Here is a 7,275-nt window from a genome sequence, read left to right as displayed (position 1 = left end):
ATATATATATATATACTGGGTGTTATACACAACTAATGAATCATTGAACACTACATCAAAAACTAATGATATACTATAGAGTGGCTAACTGAACATAATAAATAAATAAATAAATAAATAAATAAATAAATAAATAAAATTAATTAATTAAAGAAAAACAAACAATGAAAAGATCAGTTGTTACCAGGGATTGGGGGTAGGGCATAATGAATAGGTGGAACACAGGATATTTTTGGGACAGTGGAAATACTTGGTATGATACTATGTAATGATGCTGACTTTTATCTAATCCTATAGAATGTACAAGAGTGAAACCTAAGGTAAAGAATGCATTTTGAGTATTTATGATGTGTCAGTGTAGGTTCATTAATTTAATATATGTACCACTCTGGTGCAGGATATTGATACTGATAATGTAGATGCTATCCATGTGTGAGAACAAGGGACATATGGGAAATCTCTGTACCTTCTTCTCAGTTTTGTTGTGAATCTAAAACTGCTCTAAAAAATAAAGTGTACACACACACACACACACACCAATGGATATAGAAAATAAATAATATAAATTAATATCTGCCCAACTAATGAAAATAATATAGTCATTAAAATAAGAGAAATACTCTCAGAGGATGGATAGAATATCAGTCTAACTATAGCCAAAGAAAGGAATCAGTGAAGTGAAATACAGGTCTAGGGACATCATGCAGAATGCAGTACAGAGAGAGGAAAAAAAAGGTTGAAAAATGTGAACAAGATGAGACAACTAGAATAGTATGAGCAAAAAAAGAATCTGAGGAATATACCTGATAATTTTCCTGAATTTATAACAGATGTGACTCTTCATAGTTCAAATATATAGTTCATAGTTCAAATATACAGTGGGTCCCGAACAAATAAATAAATTTATACTTAGAATACCTTACTCAAACTCTAGAACATCAAAGAATATATACCTGTGCTTATAGATATACATAGATATAGATATAGATATACCTGCACATACCTACATATGTGCAGGTATATGTACATATAAAGATACAAGACAAAAGAGTAATTATATAGAAATGAATGAAAATAATGACAGAAAAGAGACTCTTTTTAAAAAAATTCCTTGCTTACATTCTAGTACTAACTAAACTATGATTCAATGACTATTTGAAGATGTATTTTATACATATGAAGAACATAGAGTTTATAATTCATAGACTCTTACTGAATTAACTGCCAAATTATATACATCATCCAGAAGGAAACTGAAGCTAGAAGGAAAAAGTAGAATTTTAGAAGACTTATGGTTAGTAAAGAAACTGGTAAATATGGTGGAAAATCAAAATATTATGATAATAATAAGTAAGGAGGATTAGGGAAAAATAGGTAAAACACATAACAATAATACATGAAAGATAGGAATCTGGAACTCTGCAAAATAACCCTATAAGGTATCATTGTTATTGCTATTTTGCAGATGAGGAAACTGAGGCACAGAAAAGTTAAAGAACTAATTGGTAGGTCTGGAGTTTGAATTCACTAACTCTGGCTCTAGAGTCTAAACTCTTGAGGGTTACATGATTTTGGTAGCATGACTTATTATTACCAGTTCTTCACTCCTCTCTAATCTACAATGCTTGCCATGTAATTTTGTAATTTCTTCTATAAGAATTAAAGTATAATCCCCATTCTACTGATAGTGGAATTGGCTATATGAATTGCTTTACCCAATGGAATGCTAACTGATCTGACTGGAGCAGGAACTTTAAATGAACTAGTAGAGTTTTCCTTGTTCTATCAAACTTTACCTTTTGCTCAGGGAAAATATGTTTTTCTATAATATATGTTATAGTTAGAATTGTGACCCGCCCCACCAAACTAACATGTAAAAGTCTTAACCCCCAGTATCTCAGAATGTGACTACATATGTTGATAGAGTCTCTAAAGACATAAAGTTAATATGCGGTCATTAGGGTGAGCTCTGATCCATTATGACTGGTGTCCTTATAAGGAAATATGGATATAGGCAGAGGCAGAGGGAAAACCATATGAAGACACATGGAGAAGATAGTTATCGACAAGCCAAGGAGCAATGTCTCAGAAACAAAAGTAATCTTGCTGAGACCTTGATTTGGGACTTCTAGTCTTTAGAATTGTGAGAAAATTAATTTCTGTTGTTTAAGCCACCCGGTCTCTGATACTTTGTGATGGCATCCCTAGAAAACTAATATAGCATGTTTAAGGCAGCTATTGGTCAAAGAAGAAACTCATGATCTGAGCACAAGTTGTAGCTTGGAATCAAGCCCATCCAAGCTTTCCTTAGATGAACTGAATTACCACTAACTGGGAGAAATGTGTGAGCAAGAAATAAGTGTATATTGTTAACAGTTGCTGAAGTTTCTCACCTTATGTTTCTCACCTTATGTCACAATAATGTTGTGACATTGTCACATATATGTGACATTATATGTCACATTATATGTCACAATGTCACATATTATTGTGACAATGACCACTTAATACATTACCTTTATTACAGAAAAGTTATAATGATATAATAATAAGCAACTATGAACTAAAAGAATAGTAATACAGCTATATTCAGTAAGATAATAAAAGGATCAAACCACTACAAAGTTGTAAAAATGAAATTTTATGTACCTAGTAATGTGGCCACCAAAAGTAATTAATTAAAAATGAAAAAAGCTAATTAATTAAAAGGTAAAATTGATATGCCCACAGTGAGAATAGATTAAGCATAACTCTTCAAGAAACAGATTAGGCATGTACAAAATGATTAAAGATTTAGAAGATCTGAATGCCATAAAGAGCAAGCTTGATCTAATGATAAATAGATCATAATAAATGATAAATCTAATGATTTATTAGTAACTTATTATGTCTTAAGTATTGTTCAAAGCATTCCATCTAGTGTAATACAGAGGCCTAGAAAGATTAAGTGGCTTTTCTTAGATGATACAGCCTCTAAGGGGTAAACCCAGCATTTGAGCTCACAGAGTCAGATTTCAACCCCATGCTCTAAAATACCACATGATGCTGGCTACATATATAATAGGAAACCTATATGCAACAACTGGATAGTATATACTTTTCCTAAGTACACATGTCACAATTATAAAAAAATGACCATATACATAGCTATAGAGTATCAAAAACATGTATAGAATCATTATAACTATTTTTTCCTACAATAGAACAATCAAAAGAAAAATTTGATAAAATGATCCTCAAACCCCATATTATTTGAAACACTCTACATGAACCATTAGTTACAAAGAAAATTACAATGAAAAATATGAAATATCTAAAGCGAAAGGACAATAGTTAGAATTAAATGCCACTAAATAGTAAAGCTTGTTAGGTGTTCCTCAAAGTGATACTTAGAAGGAAATGACAATCTGAAGTACATTTATTTTTAAAATTTTTTTTAGATGAACAAAAGGAAATTTTATTGATATAAAGATATATAATAATGGTTTATACAGAAATGTGTAAACATATTGACATGCATTATCTTTTTAAAAATTATGTTCAATTAGCCAAAATATAATATATCGTTAGTTTTTGATGTAGTGTTCAACGATTCATTAGTTGTGTATAACACCCAGTGCTCATCACCACATGTGCCCTCCTTAATACCCATCACCCTGTTACCCCATCCCCCCACCCCTCCCTTCTGTAATGCTCAGTTTGTTTCTCAGAGTAGAGTCTTTCATGGTTTATCTCCCTTTCTTATTTCTTCCCATTCAGTTTTCCCTTCCTTCTCCTGTGGTATTCCACACTATTTCTTATGTTCCACATATGAGTGAAATCATATGATACTTGTCTTTCTCTGCTTGACTTATTTCACTTAGCATAATCCTCTCCAGTTCCATCCATGTTGATGCAAATGTGAGGATGTGAAGTACATTTATTTTTTTAAAAGTACAATGAAGGAAAATCAACTAAGTGTTAATTTAAAAAAACACAATTAAGTACCTGTATTAGGGAAGAATATAATAGAATAAGAAATAAAATAAAATGATAAAAATAGAACCAAATAACAGAATAGAATATAAAATAGAATAATAGAATACAGTAGAAGAAAAATAAATAAAGGGATTTATTATAGGGAATTGGTTCAGGTGATAATGGAAGCTGGTAAGTCCAAAATTCACAGAGCCAATGTGCCATCTAAAGTTTGAGGGCCAGAAGCTGCTGTAGAAACAAGTGGACCAGATGTCCCAGTTCAAAGGCCATCAGGCTGTAGAATTGTATCTTGCTCAGCCTTTAGCTCCAGTCAGGTCTTCAAATGATGGGGTGAGGCCCACCCCCGTTATGGAGGGTAATCTGTTTTACTCAGTCTACCAAATTAAATATTCACTTCATTCAAAAACACACAGAAACATCCAGAATGATATCTGGTCAAATATCTGGGCATCCTGTGACCCAGTCAATTTGATACATAAAATTAAGCATCATAGTCTCCATAGGAAATGACTAATGAAAAGATACAATTGGCCAAAGACCTAACAGACACCTTACCAAAGAAGATATACAGATGACACCTAAGCATATGAAAATATGTTCTAACAACAGCAAGATATGGAAACAACTTAAATGTCCATTGATAGATGATAAAGAAGATGTGGTATATGTATATACTTTAGAATACTACTCAACTGTAAAAAATGAAATCTTGCTATTTGAAACAACATAGATGGACTTAGAAGGTATTATACTAAGTGAAATAAGTTAGAGAAAGACAAATACTGTATGATTTCCCTTATATGTGAAGTCTATATAAAACAAACAAAGCAGAAGCATATTCTTAGATATAGGAAACAAACTGTTGGTTACCAGCACAAGGAACATATGGGGGTGGGCAAAATAAATGCAAAATAAATGAAGGAGATTAAGAGGTACAAACTTTTAGTTATAAAATAAATAAGTCATGGGGATATAATATGCAACATAGAGAATATAATCAATAATATTTTAAGTTTGTATGGTCACTAGTGGTAACTACACTTATGGTGATCATTTCATAATGTATAAAATATCAAATCACTATGATATATACCTGAAACTTTCAGTAAATTATGTCAATTATACTTCAATAAAATATAAGAAAATATAAATTTTAAAATAGTAATAAAGGGGATTTAGAATACACTTAAAGTGATGTATAGAAAGCACTAAGTAATGTATAGAAATGTTGAATCATTATATTGTATACCTGAAACAAATGTAACACTGTAAGTTAATTATACTTCAGTAAAAATAAAAATAAATTATTTCCAACATGCTGTATGTTTGGAAATGGTTCACAGTAAATTATTAGAAAAAAATTAATATGGAAAACTAAAGCTGTAAGAGTTTCTCAGATATTTTGGATAAAACTAAGAAGTACTGGGGTCAGGAAGGGAGTAACATTCTAAATATCAATGCTTCTTATAGAGCTTTCTTAGTTGAAAAAAACATGTTCTTTGTGCAGGAACATAGATTAATGAGAACGAATGGAGAACAGATACAAATTTAAGTATATATGGGAGCATAAAACCCGCATTTCCAGTGGGGAAGAATGGACAGTTCAATAAATGACATTTCAATAACTGGTGTTGCCCATTAGGGAAAAAATAGAAATGTATTCCTCTTTCAGATCATACATACAATATAAGTTAAATTAAAAGGAACTGAAAAGAATTAAAAAGGAAAAACTGAAAACTGTTGGGAGAAAAACAGGAGATTGTCATTAGGATCTCAGGAAAGAACATAATTTTTTTTGATAAGACACAAAGAAAATTCATTGAGAAAAGACTTTGGTCACACAAAAACATAAATTATATATGAAAAATGACACTGAATTTTTTGTTAAAAGCCTCAAAAAAGATTTGGAAAAGATATTTACTACATATACTAAGGACAAATTAGAAGTATTCAGAATTTTAAATGGTACAAAGGATGCAATAAATGGGAAATGCATAGGAGACAGAACCTGAATGGCCAGTAGAGGTAAAATATTAATCTCTCTGGAAATCAGAGAAATAGAAACTAAAACAATAGTAAAATACCATTTCAGTCACCAAATAGGCAAAAAGAAAATTGATTATGAAAAAAAATGTGAGAAGGATGTGGGAAAACATGAACTCCCACAATCTATTGATAGGGATGTAAACTGGCAGAACTGCTTTAGAGAGCAATCTGAAAATATCTATTAAAGATGAAAACTGTCATTCCCTAAACCCATAAATTCTTATGATTATATACTCTAGAGAAACTTTCCCATTTGTGCACCAAAAAAATATGTACATACTGCTATTGTTGTTAAAACAAAGTGTAATCAACCTATGTGTTCTTCAGCAGGGGAATGACTAAGTAAACTGTATTTGTTCAGTGAATTAGTACATAGCAGTTGAAGTTGAAAAGTGGAAGGAAATGAGAACAAAGAGGCCCTCAATCTTATTTGTAATGTACTATTGATTTATATGACAATATCTGAGGCACAAAGAAGAAAATGTTAACATTTGTTATTCTGGGACTGGTGTACATGGATGCTTGTTAAGCTGTTCAATCACTTACTGTATTTATAAACTTTTTTTAGAGGGAAAAAGAGAGAGTGAGAGAGGGGGAGGAAGGTGCAGAGGAGTGAGAGAAATAGAATCCTAAGCAGGCTCCACGCCCAGTGTGGAGCCCAACACAGGGCTTGATTTCACAACCCTGATATCACGACCTGAGCCAAAATCAAGAGTCAGACACTTAACTAACTGAGCCACCCAGATGCCCTTGTACTTTTAAATATTTTAATATTGGCCTCAAAATAAAGAAAACAAAAAATAAAAGGGAAAATCATAAACCATTGTAAGAACTACTTGATATCTTCCCCCGGCCCCTTTTTCCATCTAGTTGAGTACTTACCCTCTCTACTCAATCCATTTCTCACTCAAACACTTAACCCTCTTATCAGATGAACTGAATGTAAAGTATTACAGAGAGCTTTCTAAGGAAACTGAGCAAAACAAGAGAGAATAGCTTGTGTTTGATATCTTTCCACTCTGCTGAGAACACTTACCCTTAAAACACAGAACACAAAATGTTTACCAAACATTTAAATGTAGTGTTTGTAATAATATAAAACCAGAAGGAAACAGGTCATATAAAGATAATAGTTACCTAGATTCAGTAAATATATATTTAGGAATTTTTTAAATGAAGATTGACCCAATTACGCAAATTAGTCTTTTAATAATATAGTGCTGCAATATACAGTGTTATTGTGCAAAAATA

This window comes from Ursus maritimus (genome assembly GCF_017311325.1).
Source record: "Ursus maritimus isolate PB19 chromosome X unlocalized genomic scaffold, ASM1731132v1 scaffold_X1, whole genome shotgun sequence".
Lineage (NCBI taxonomy): Eukaryota > Metazoa > Chordata > Mammalia > Carnivora > Ursidae > Ursus > Ursus maritimus.
This window is presented reverse-complemented; position numbering follows the sequence as displayed.